Source organism: Meles meles, chromosome 6 (genome assembly GCF_922984935.1).
Source record: "Meles meles chromosome 6, mMelMel3.1 paternal haplotype, whole genome shotgun sequence".
Classification (NCBI taxonomy): Eukaryota; Metazoa; Chordata; class Mammalia; order Carnivora; family Mustelidae; genus Meles; species Meles meles.
In genome coordinates this window covers 131,748,967-131,761,958 of record NC_060071.1, presented here as the reverse complement: position 1 = coordinate 131,761,958, position 12,992 = coordinate 131,748,967, and the positions used below count along the sequence as shown (strand labels likewise).

At 39.2% G+C, this 12,992-nt stretch overlaps 1 pseudogene; it reads left to right on the top strand.

The window, feature by feature from the left end:
• The first annotated feature begins 11,712 nt into the window (after positions 1-11,712).
• LOC123944802 lies at positions 11,713-12,331 on the top strand (annotated as a pseudogene).
• The last annotated feature ends 661 nt before the right edge of the window (positions 12,332-12,992 follow it).

Sequence of the window (12,992 nt, the reverse complement as noted above, 5' to 3'; positions counted from 1 at the left end):
CATACAATGAAACATGGAAAGTAGAATGGCCAATTTAATACCTTAGGATTCAGCAACATTGAGGAGGGACAGTTCAAAACCATGGTAGAGACATTTTAATGAAATCAGCACTGGCCCTAAAATTAAGGCCATTAAAGACCTAATGGAAATGAGTTAGCCTTTGTTTTGGCCAGATTCCATACTAGACAACTCACTTTGCCTTCTTGAAATTTTCCTGCAGTTTTACTGGAAACAGTTATCTTGTATTTTGTCTTAGTTAAATTGCCTTTTAATGGACTGTTCGGTAAGTCTTCTATTCCTCAACAGCTGTGGAGGAAGAATTGGCTTTTAAACAGACACCTAATAGTAGAGAATACACATTTTCCTACCTAGATCTGGGCAAGGGTGAGGCCTGAGGACACTTCCAAGGGACTATTGAAAGCCTAATTAAGGCTCCATATTTACATAATGTTAATCATAGTGTTTTTTGAAAGAGTTCTTCCTCAAAGCCATTAGAGACCAGAGGGAAATGAAAATTAATTTGAATTTTCTCAAGTGTGTGATTCCTCCCCTCCTTTCAGTTTAACAACTGCAGTTTGCATTTCATAACAATGACCTAATCTTGGGTAAATAATTTCACCTACTGACTCCTGAACTCAAGACAAAAGAAAAAAAAAAAAGAGAGAGAGACTATATTTTACAACTGAAGAGCCCACTGAAACACAACTCATAAATCTAATGCTTCTCAGTTAAACATAAAAATGCATACCTAAAAGGATTCAGTTTAAAGCAAATTGGGTAACAATTAGGGCATCTGGCTCTAGCCTGCAGAAGCAAATTTTGCCTCCTGGTTTCAGGGAGAAGGTTAAGTTGGATTTCAAAGTTACCTTCTACTTTCCAGCTGACTCTGTTCTCCCATCTGGTGACATCCTCAATGTCAGCATTTCATTTTCTCTTCTCCATGCCTCTTGTACTCAGCCATCAACACTGTGTGTCCTGGGTCTCATTCTGTCAAATGGATTAAATGTTAATCCATGTTAATCCAATGTTAATCCAATGGTAAAGAACAGTGGACTAACTTTATTGTCTAGTACAGCTGTTGGAGCTTTCAGTGTCAATACATTGTTGGACCACAATCAACTGGAAGGTTTATTATAATTAATTTAGCACCTATACACAGACTCCTCTACTTGAAGACTTTCAACTCCAGACTCTTAGAGACATAAAAAAATTTTCCTATAAAATTATCCCTATAAAATTATCAACTTTTCTTTTCTTGACAAATGGTAATATAGGGGGGATCCTGTGGATAGATGTTGAAGGGGGATCAGGATATACCACCTCGAAATATGCCATTTTGACATAAGGATTACTTTGAGTTTAAGGCAATTGGTCCTCCCCATTATCTGCTTAAAAGTGAACATAAATTTCCCTTTGTAAAGTTGACTCCATTTTACCAGGAAGAGAAGAGTGACTGTTACCTGGGATAGAGAACAAACACCAAGGTGAGTTTGTACAAACAAACCTTACTAAAATAACTCTTATCTCCCATCAGCTGCCTGGTGTATTTCTAGTCCCTTCCCTATAGTTTATTGTCCTTTGAAGTCCTACCTTTCCTTCCTTTGTTAAAATGGTGTATAAGCCCCTGAGTCTAACCACTTTTCTGACTTTCACTTTTCTTTATCTTTTTCTTTTCTTTCTTTCTCTCTCTCTCTCTCTCTCTCTTTTTTTAACGATTTTACTTATTTATTTAAAGAGAGGGAGAGTGTGTGTGTGAGAGTGGCGGAGAGGGGCAGAGGGGGAGAGAGAGAGAATCTTCAGCAGAGTCTTCGCTGAGTAGGAAGCCCAGTGCAGGGCTCCATTTCACAACCCTGAGATCATGATTTGAGCCAAAATCAGGAGTCAGATGCTTAAATGACTGAGCCACCGAGATGCCCCTTTGACTGTCACTTTTCTATGGACTCCTGTGTAACTATTAACAAAAATCCTGTACCTTTTTCTCCTCTTGATCTATCCTTTATTAAATTCACAGATCCCCAAGACTGAATATAAGAGATAGAAAAAGAGATTTTCCTCTCCAACAGTGGACAGAAGTTAAGTTTCATCACTGTGTGCCTACGTTGATACAAAAGAAGGACAGGAGTATGTCTAAGACTATAAATACTACATGTATTAAAGTTCCTGCTGATGGGAATTTTCCTGGGGACTATGGATGCTTGTTCATACTCAAGACAATTTGCATCCACACATCCTCAAGGTCAATGGTAAGAAGGAAAATGAAGATACCCAATGGGGTTTATGAAGTTTATTAGTGACATATGGGGAACCCACTGCTTGTTAACTTACAATATCTATTTTCCTCTTTTTTATTCATAACTTGAATTCTCATTCATAATGAATTTTTTAATTACTAACCCTTACTTCCTTAAAATCTCTGATTTCATTCAGGATAGCAGTGATGAATAGTTTGGTGCAATTAAAAGAACTTACGACCTTATACCTTCCCAAAACTAGGAGATTTTTTGGCCCAGGTGTGGCTAGTGAAGGCAGGTCTCCAAGTGGGCATATTGAGAACAATGTTGTTTTCCTGTCAAAAGTGACAAACTAAGCCTGTATGAATCTTTTGCTGTTTATTCTTTTCTTTTCTGCTTGCTGGAATACAGATGCAACGTCTGAAGTACAGAAGCCATCTTACAATCATGAAGTTAGAAGACAGGCTAAAAATGGCAGACCAGTGAGGTGCCTGGGTGGATCAGTGGGTTAAAGCATCTGTCTTCGGCTTCGGTCATGATCTCAGGATCCTTGGATCGAGCCCCACATCGGGCTCTCTACTCAACAGGGAGCTTGCCTTCTCCTCTTTCTCTGCCTGCCTCTCTGCCTACTTGTGATCTCTGCCTGTCAAATAGATAAATAAAATCTTTAAAAAAAATGGCGGACCATGGCTTTGAGAATTTGGTCTTCCTCTGTCTAGGATTCTGCTGTATGATTAAAGCCACCTTGCGTACAGACAAAAAAAAAAAAAAAAAAAAAAAATGGCGGACCAAGAGGTAGAAGGGGCTGAGCTTTTGATGACTTTCCAAAACAACTGCCCCAATTTTAGATTGCCCACCTCTGGAGTTCTGGTCATGTGAGAAAAATCTGTTTAAGCCACATTTGAGGTTTTTGTTGTATGAAGTCATCCCAATTCTAAGTGACATAAACTGCTCCAATAGATTTTAATTTTATTGATTAAAAAGTGGTCTATTGGGAGGAAGATGCTTGAAAGACTTTATTTTAAAAACTTTGGGGACTAGCTCAGACTTCTATACAGGAGAGTGTATTGGTTGAGCAAGTTAAATTTCTCTCTGCAACTATATATTTACGAAAAGAGATAATTAAAAGGAGTTACACACAGACATTTTGGTTATTTACTTTCTTTGCCAAGGAACTAGAATTAGTAAATTAGTTCTCTTCATGTAAGTTAAAATGCACTGAATATTATTCCTACAACAATGCCTCCTTCCCTCACTTGTGCACTGAAGCTCCCAACTAGTGATGGAAGGTTGGATCTCTAGTCCTCCTGAAATCAGACACAGCCCTGGACACACCCTGGGAGTTTGTCCTCTGTGAGAATCTCCTTTGCTGTATTTGTCTAGGGACCTCTTTAAAAACTGTTAGAATAACATATGTATCTATGATTAGTTTTCTAAATTAGCACACTGATTTTTTTAAATTTCTTTTCAGCATAACAGTGTTCATTGTTTTTGCACCACACCCAGTGCTCCATGCAATACATGCCCTCCCCAATACCTACAACCTGGTTCCCCCAACTTCCCGCCCCCCGCCCCTTCAAAACCCTCAGGTTGTTTTTCAGTGTCCATAGTCTCTCATGGTTCACCTCCCCTTCCAATTTCCCTCAACTCCCTTCTCCTCTCCATCTCCCCATGTCCTCCATATTATTTTTTATGCTCCACAAATAAGTGGAACCATATGATAATTGACTCTCTTTGCTTGACTTATTTCACTCAGCATAATCTCTTCCAGTCCCGTCCATGTTGCTACAAAAGTTGGGTATTCATCCTTTCTGATGGAGGCATAATACTCCATCGTGTATATGGACCACATCTTCCTTATCCATTCATCCATTGAAGGGCATCTTGGTTCTTTCCACAGTTTGGCAACCGTGGCCATTGCTGCTATAAACATTGGGGTTCAGATGGCCCTTCTTTTCACTACATCTGTATCTTTGGGGGTAAATACCCAGTAGTGCAATTGCAGGGTCATAGGGAAGCTCTATTTTTAATTTCTTGAGGAATCTCCACACTGTTCTCCAAAGTGGCTGCCCCAACTTGCACTCCCACCAACAGTGTAAGAGGGTTACCCTTTCTCCACGTCCTCTCTGACACACGTTATTCCCTGTCTTGCTAATTTTGGCCATTCTAACTGGTGTAAGGTGGTATCTCAATGTGGTTTTAATTTGAATCTCCCTGATAGCTAGTGATAATGAACATTTTTTCATGTGTCTGGTAGCCATTTGTATGTCTTCATTGGAGAAGTGTCTGTTCATATCTTCTGCCCATTTTTTGATATGCTTATCTGTTTTGTGTGTGTTGAGTTTGAGATAACACACTGATTTTAATGATTCTTTCTGAAAATTCTGTCTTAACCCAACAGAATCCTATAAGAGAATGAGAAGGTGAGTATTTGGAAAATCAGGGCCTTTCAGCATTCCTCAAAATTGGTTCCACATCCATGGGTAAGCCTCTTCTAGAACATGAATGCTAGTTAGAGGAAAACTGGCAGAAAACTAAAGAGAGAGAAGAAAGAGGTGGGCTCCATCACAGTAATTTGCCTAGGACTCTCAGTAGGTCTGTTTGCACAACAGTAATTCCTTGGGTTTCCTTCCACCAGATAGAGTCCATCATTAGGTTTGTGATTTGCAAAACTCCCTTGCTGCCTCACTCTCACTGGAAGGGACCAAATCAATCAATCAACATCACTTTCCCAAGGCTCTGTTTGCAATAAAAAGGGCCAAAGTTTTTCTTGTTTATAATTAGCAAAACATCCTGCTAAAACAAGATCCACATGAAGGCTTGCCAGCATCACACATCCTCATCCCAACATCCAACTCATAAAGAATACACACTCTTTGTGTTGTGTAGAGCAGTGCTAGCAGCTGCTTAATGGCATAGCAACTGTACATGGGACTGAAAAGCAAAGGCAAATACCAGATTTGATTGAACCCGCAGGGAAAATTTCAGATGGTATAATGTAATTACCAGAGTTAGGATATTGAGGTTAAGTAACACCTATGCTCTCTTATCTAAAAGGGTCCAGGATCTCTACCAGCCATCAATGACTTGGATCTTAGTTTTATAACCTGGTAGTGGAAAGGGAGGCAATTCTCCAGCAGCACAGCAGTCTCTTGTTGGAAACCCTGTTTCTCATCCGGCACCACCTGTGTGTCCCCTTGGCTGCTCCCCAGCACAAGGCACCGATTCAGCCAAGCCCACTGAGCCTGTGAGAGTGGCCAGAAACACAGCAGAAGGTTTTGGCTTCCTGGCCTCTCGTTGAGGCCATCTGGACTCTCTAACACACCTGTTTGGGAGGGTTTCCATAGCTTGTTTTACAAATATAAGTGCAGCTCAGAATGTTCTGGTCTGCGCCTGATCATTGGCCTTTACTTTTTGGGATGTTAATTATGCAACAAGATCATTTCTGTGCCCATTTTTCTCCTCCGTTATAAACTTTAGATGGCAAAAATGTGCTTCTCAGTTTTTTTTTTTTTTTTTTTTTTTAGTGGAATGAACAGATGTAAAAGTGTTTTCAGTTCCTTAATAAAGGTGACATTAGGCCAGATTTGATATTACACTAAGTCCCACATAACATTTAAAAATGAGTTTTTTCAACCATAAAATTACTAATTGATCTGTCTTGTAAAAAGATAAAGGAAATGAATGCCTATTTGAGTTTCATTTCTGTCAGGCTCCCGATTCCTTATTTTATGTAGCGCAAAATGAATTTTAATGAAGCAGCCTCCAAATTTCAAAATATGCCATTACCCTTCTGAAGTAATTGGCATATTTGACTGCCTTTTCCTGTCTTAGAGCCTGTTTGACTTTCTCATCTTAAAGTCAATGTTCCATTCAACATGTTCTTCTGCATGCCATGTGAAAGAAGTAAATTAAAACAAGAGGAGGGACTGTACCAGAAAGAATTCATTCATTGAGCTACTCAACAAATATTTATGGAATTCCTGCTATAGGTCAGGCACCGCTCCAGGTGCTGCAGAGAGAGTGGGGCATAAGTGAAAATCCCAGCTTTCATGGAGTTTCCATGTCTGTGGAATGAGACAGTATAATAGACACACAAATATATGATATTCAGGAGATCTGCACTATGAGGAAGAATAATGAATGTTAATATGTGTAAAGGGACAAGGTGGAAAGTCTGTATATGCTAGGTGGTTTTTTGTTTTTTGTTTTTGTATTTTTTTGGAAGGGAACCCAAATGAGCCTCTTTAAGAAAAATGGCATTTGAGCAGAGACCCAAATAAAGTAAAAGGGTGAGCTATTTTGGCGATGATCAGCAGATAGAGTAGGCTTTCTTCTTCCTCCCACATTTTTGCCTACTTATGTACATATAAAACCCTTGGGGTTGCTTTATCTAATCTGGGAAGCTATAGAAGGGAGGAGGGAAAAGCAACTTTGGTTAACTACCTGTGCTACAATATGTATCTTTCTATTTTGTGAACCTGTATGACAACTCTCTGGCCCAATAATCTGATCCCTTTTTACAGCTAGGGAAGCAAAGGCTCAGGGACAGCTTGACGTATGAATGTTCCAGTTCTTTCTTATTGCATTACAAACTCCTAAAATTTTGTGGCCTAAAATAACAACAGTTCTTTATTTTGCTCATGAAGATGCAATTTAAGCAAGACTCAAAAGGAAAGGCTTGTGTCTGCCCCATGTGGCATCATTTGGGAAGCACAATTTAGTGTTAGGGATCCATATCCAAGATGGCTCATTCCCACTGATGGCAAGTTGGTGCTATTTATCCAATGATAGATAGCTGTGTCTGAAGGCTTGTGGGCCTCCTTTTCTTTCTGTACACACTAAGCTTCCTCAGAGCATGGTGACTGGGTTTCTAGGACAATGCCCTAAGAGAGACCACGAGATAGAAAATTGGCATTATCATGTAGTCTTGGGAGTCCATATGCCCAGATCAGCCTCTCACTAGTGTTGGGTTTTCAACAAACTGACATCACCCTGACCCCCAGGAAGGCATTCTATTTTCCCAAATAACACCTTTCACTGCATCCGTTTGTTTAGTCAACAAGCATTGCTGAGTGCCTCTAGCACAATAGTTAGAACTCTGCTCTGGAGTCCAGTCCTTTGAGTTTGTATCCTAGCTTTTCCCACTTATTTGTTGATGAAACTAGGGAGATTTACCCAATCTCTCTTTGCCTCGGTTTTATTAAATGTAAAACATCAGGATTTAAGGAAGGTCCAGAGAACTTCTCATACACCTAATAAGATCACTAATTTCTAGCCCTGTAATACTACCATCTCAGTTCCATTGTCTTAAAAAAAAAAAAAAAATCAATCCCAAGAAGGTAAAATTAGAATTAATGGCCTGCTGGGGTACCTGGATGGCTCATTTGGTTAAGTGTCTGACTCTTGATTTCAGATCAGGTCTTGATCTCAGGGTTGTTGAGTTCAAGCCCCATATTGGGCTCCATCCACACTGGGCATGGAAACTACTTAAAAAATAATAGTAATAACAATGGTCTGCCTTCTCCAGAAAGCCTGCCATACATTTTATCTCCACAAGAGGCCCAAGACATATATGATATCCTTTATAAGAACTTTTATGCCCCTATGTTTCTGTATAACCCTGAATCTAATTCAAGCTCTCATCTCTTACCATGAATACCACCTGTGCCCCAGCAAAGCACCAAACCCTTCTACTTTTCCCTTTAGAATTCATAGTCATCATCTGAAAAACAAACAAGCAAACAAACAAAAAACCCCACAAAAACCTGTTTTCTAAGCAATCTCCTAACCTTCTTTCTTTAAAAGAAATAGTTTCCTAAAGCTCTTTCCCATGATAGCTGTTTTGTTTTGTTTTTACCACTACTACCCTATGTAGTAAAGGGCTTTGTGGTAGGATAATTGTCTTTCTTATTCTTTTTTACAGTGTCTAAATCACTTCTCCTCTCACCATCCCCAAATCCAATGTCCACTGAAGCAAATGCCATAAGATTATACTGCCTACATCCCTTCATAACACAATCATCCATCAGTACCCTGCTTTTTCCTTACCCTTCACATGAGACTTTAGCCCTTGCCTCATTCGGTAGGTTTTCCCCTACTATTATACCTATCACTGTATTACTGGGTTTTACCACATATACAGATAATCCATCCACTATCCTGGCTCCTAACAATAAATTCTCCTTCCCTTTCCAACAATCTTCTTTCACCCCATCTCTACCATCCACTCTTACAGCCATATTTTGGATCCTAAATCTTGTCAGCTCACTTCCTTTAGTACAAGTTCCAAGTAATTTTTCAGTTCACCAAGTATTTTAATCCACTTTTCTCAAAATTCCAATCTTCCTATTTTTTCCTTCCTTACCTTGCTAGGTAGCATTCTACAGCCCATTACTAAGGACCACTCTTTTGCATATTTTTTCAACAACTTGAACTTTGCCACCTATGGATGAGTTTTTATTGGTGTCACAACAAATCACTACAAATGTAGTGGTTTGAAACAATACACATTTGTTTATCTCATAATTCTGTAGGTCCAAGTTTGGTGGGCTCTTACCTGGAGGCTCTGAGGAATCATCCACTTCTAAGCTCATCAAGTTGTTGGCCAAACCCAGTTCTATGCAGTTGTAGGACTGAGGTCCCACTTCTTTGCTGGCTCTTGGCTGGGAGCCACCCCTAGCCACTAGAGGATATTTTCTGATCCTTGCATGTGGACACTACAATTCAGAACCGACAGGTTCTGTTGAATCTTTCTCATACTTTGAATTTCTCTGATCTCTTCTTCTGCCTCTTTGCTTTTAATGGTTCTTGTGATTACCTTTGTCCCACCTGGACAACCTCCTTATCTTAAACTCAGCTGATTAATAACCTTATATCTTCAAAGTCCCTTTACAGTAGGACTTATATTAGTGTCTGGTGGAATAACCAGAGGATGGGATCTCAGAGGGTCATTTTAAAAATTTTGCCTATCACCATCCACGTAATTTTTGCATGATAAACTCTAACTCTGCTTAAAACTGGCCCTTGACCCCTTTGCAGCTGCTCCACAGCTGAAGAAAAACATTCAGTGTTCTAATAGGAACATTCTGAATTTGTGATGGCAAACCTCAAGTAGGACTCAGCACAGCCAAACAATCATTCTGATTTCCCTAGGAGGCATCAGCATATAGAAGATATTTAAAACATTGGGACTAATGGGCTCAACTATAAAGAGAATGTTGATAGAGAACAGTACTTCTACTTGAGAAGTAGAATATCAGTATATGGTATGAGCAAAGCCTGACTGGGATGAGTTGAAGAGAAAATAGCTATTGGAGAAGTACAGGTAGCAAGAATAAACAACTTTCTAAGGAGTTTTTATATAAAGATGAGCACAGAAATGGGGTAATGCTATCGGGTTTCATGGGATTTAAGAGCAGAGAAAGATTGGTAGAGAAGCACATGGGGGCATTTGTATTGACTTCTAGTTGGTATGAAAATTCAAAATAATCCACTTAGAAAATTTTAATTTCAGATTTTCACTGTTAATATTTTCAAATTATTGAACATTGAATGCAGGGACACTTCCTTGGGTTTTTATGTGTTACTGGACAAGTTCTTGCACAGTGTAGGGTAAGAAGGCTATAATGTATCAAAATGTACCTGAGAGCCATATATCTTTGACAAAACAAAGTCCAGGGAGGACTTTTTTAAAATGGGAGATATATTTGCATTTTTGTATGGTGACATTAAGCAATGTAGGAAAGAGTGAAAAAATGCAGAGAAGAAAGTATAATTGCAATTGGAAATTCATAGAACAGGCAGGAGGAGATGAGATTGAATTCATTCTGGGAGGCTAATAGTAAATTAAAACAAAGACTTAAATAGAAGCAGGGAAGCTGAATATATGCATGAAAATGAAACAGATAACTAGATTTCATAATGGATAAATATTGTAGTTTTCTTCCAATTGCTTTGAATCTTCCTCCCAGTGAGATGAGAATTGAAGTTGTCATCTGGAGGTAGAATATGAATAGAGTTTTGAGGATCAGAAAAACATGTGACATGCCATCTGGGGCAGTAGAAGCAACCCATACCAGTCAGACTTCACCCCTATCATTTACTAATATTCCACTTCTCAAGTTCATCATGGACTTCCACTATGCCAAACCCAATGAACAATTCCCAATTCTAGGCAGCACCTGACACAGTTGATGAATCCCCTGTTCTTAAGACACCTTCTTTATTTATCTTCTAGATCACTATACTCTCCTGGGTTTTCTTGTACTTCTCTTTGGCTGTTCTTTATCAATTTCTTTTGCTTGATTCTCCTTCTTCCTGACCTCTAAGCATTGGCCTTCCTCAGGACTCAGTCATCAGCTCTCTACTGTTCTCTATCAACATTCTCTTTATAGTTGAGCTCATTAGTCCCAATGTTTTAAACATCTTCTATATGCTGATGGCTCCCAATTTTAGATTTCTAGTTCTGACATATCCCTTAAGCATTAAACTCATTTACCAATTGCTTACTCAACATCTCCTCTTGGTTGTCTAATAAGGTTCTCAAAATTAGCATGTCTAATATAAAACTCATGCTCCTCTCCATTTCTGCTCTCCCTTCCCCACCACAATTCACTTCTCTCTCTGTTTCATCTTTGTCAGTGTTACAAAAATTCACCTACCTGCTCAGATCAAAGCTATATTATTCAGGGTTCTCCACAAAGCATAACCAAGAAGATATGTAAACAGATAGAAAGAGAGAGATATCTTAAATAATTATTAGCTCAGCAACTATGAGGGCTGGAAAGTCTAAAATGTGCAGGAAAGCCAATAGGCTAGAGACTAAGGGAGGGGTTGATGTTACAACTTCAGTCCAAATGCAGTCAGGAGGCAGAATTTCTTCTACCTTGGGGGACAATAGTTTTTGCTCTTAAGGCCTTCATCTGATTGGAGCATACCTACTCACACTATGAAGGGTAATCTGCTCTACTCAGAGTCACTGATCTAAATGTTAATCACTTTAATCATGTCAATGTTAATCTAAATTCAATTAAAATTTAAATGTTAATTTAAAAAGTATCTTCCCTGAAACATCTAGCCAAGCTGACATAAAATTAACCATCATGGTCCACCCCTTGTCAACCTGACATCCATATGCATCTTCTTAAACCATATTAAATCGTATTTAAGGCCACAATAAGGTCATAATTCTAACATAATACATATATCCTGTGTATAACCAAAACACATTCATATTTTCCCTAGAAAAGAATGCAAAGTCCTTAGGTGATACTCAGTTTTCTTCTTGCTATCTTGTAATTAAATATGATGATATAAAGTGAAGACATCTTATGGATATAAGGGAAAAATCAAAGATATTATTATATACATATATATACATATATGTCACCTTTGGTGTCAATGCAGAGCTTGATTCCAATAAACCTCAAAAAGTCATTCTTTTCAGTTCTTCCTCAGAGGAGACCCATAGATGGCAGCCATGGCACTCAGCTAGAATGGCATGATCCGGAAGCCCCACTTCCACAAGGACTGGCAGGGGCACATGCCCACGTGGTTCAACCAGCTGGTGCAGGAGATCTACAGACATAAGGCCTAGCAAGCCAAGACATGCTGCATTGCTCCATGCCTGGCATGCAGAGTCACTTAACCCATTGTAAAGTGTCCCACAGTAAGGTAGCATGCCAAAGTACAAGCTGGCTGGGGCTTCAGCTTGGGAGAGTTAAGGGTGGTTGCATCCACATGAAGGTGGCATGGGTCATTGGTATTGCCCTGGGATTTCAGTGGATCCAAAAACATGGAACAAGTCCATGGAATCCTTGTAGTCCAACATGCAGCAGCTCAAGTGGTACCATCCTTGGTTCCCAAGAAGGGAGACAACTCTGCTAAAGAACTCAACTTGACTACCCAGCTAACACGACTGGTCAAACCCATAGGGAATGTCTATAAGAAGGAAAAAGCCAGAGTCATTACAGAGGAGGAGAAGAACTTCAAAGTCTTCACTAGTCTTAATGTGACCAGTACCAATGCCTAGCTCTTTTCATATCTGGGTAAAAAGGGCCAATGAAACTACAGAACAGGACATTGAAAAGAAAAAATAAAGTGTCATTGACAACTTGTTAAAAAAAATCATTATTTTCTCAATGCACAGTCATCTCGGTGAAAGGCCATATATCACTTTGGAATAGATTGGGAGAAAGAATAGCAGGATACATTCTCGGCAGTGTACTGGGTCCTTCTCCAAGGGAAACTGGCTTCGCCTTCACTCAAGTTCAAGGGGTCCCAAGCCTATAAACTGGCTCAAATATAGGAATTAACTATGGGTCTGTGACTCTCTGCTTTTATAATTCAAATTTGACTTTTATTCTTTTGACCTAGAACCCTCTGCTTATACAAATAAAGAATTTAGACTTACCATGTATTTTACTCCTAGAAATTTCAGGATTAGCTAGCCAACAGCTCTCTGCAAGTCATAATATTCTAATTGCTGCTTTGATTCTGCTGTCCATTAGAGTAACCATGCCCACCTTGCCTTTGGTGATTAAATAGAACCACTTGCTTTGATACCTTGGGATTCAATTCCTTTCATTACATTTAGGTATTCCAAGTCAGTGACAGTTGTTTCCACTATAATTTCTGACCTATAGAGGAAAACAATCACAGAGCTCTTCAAGAGTGCTGGGCCATCCCTCACAAACTTATTGCTCATAGTCATATTGAAAGGTATGTCCTCTGCACCCTCCTAGGCTGGATGAGGAGATC